Genomic DNA, 525 nt, shown 5'->3' with positions numbered 1-525 from the left:
TGAGATCTTTGACGTTTGGGGATTAGATTTTATGGGACCATTTATTCCTTCATTTGGGAACTTATATATATTAATTGCAGTAGAATACATTTCTAAGTGGATTGAAGTACAAACTTTACCTCGTTGTGACACTAAAAGTGTTTCAAGGTTTTTGAATGAAAAATATTTTCACTAGATACGGAATGTCTAGAATGATTATCACTGACGGAGGATCCCATTTTAGGAATAAATATATTCAAAGATTTGCAGAAAAATTTAATATTATTCATAGAATCTCTACTGCCTTTCATCCTCAAACCAGTGGGTTAGCTAAAGTTTCTAATAGAGAGATTAAACAAATACTTTAAAAGACTGTAAACCTTAGTAGAATAGATTGGTCCACTAGACTGGATACCACATTATGGGCTTACAGGGCTGCTTATAAAACTCCTATTGGAATGACTCCTTACAAACTGATTTTTGGAAAGACTTGTCACTTACCAGTAGAATTGGAGCATAAAGCATATTGGGCAATTAAAAAATTCA

This window comes from Phalaenopsis equestris, unplaced genomic scaffold (assembly GCF_001263595.1).
Source record: "Phalaenopsis equestris unplaced genomic scaffold, ASM126359v1 Scaffold000957, whole genome shotgun sequence".
Lineage (NCBI taxonomy): Eukaryota > Viridiplantae > Streptophyta > Magnoliopsida > Asparagales > Orchidaceae > Phalaenopsis > Phalaenopsis equestris.
The sequence above is the reverse complement of the archived record's forward strand: the minus strand, read 5'-3'. Positions refer to the sequence as shown.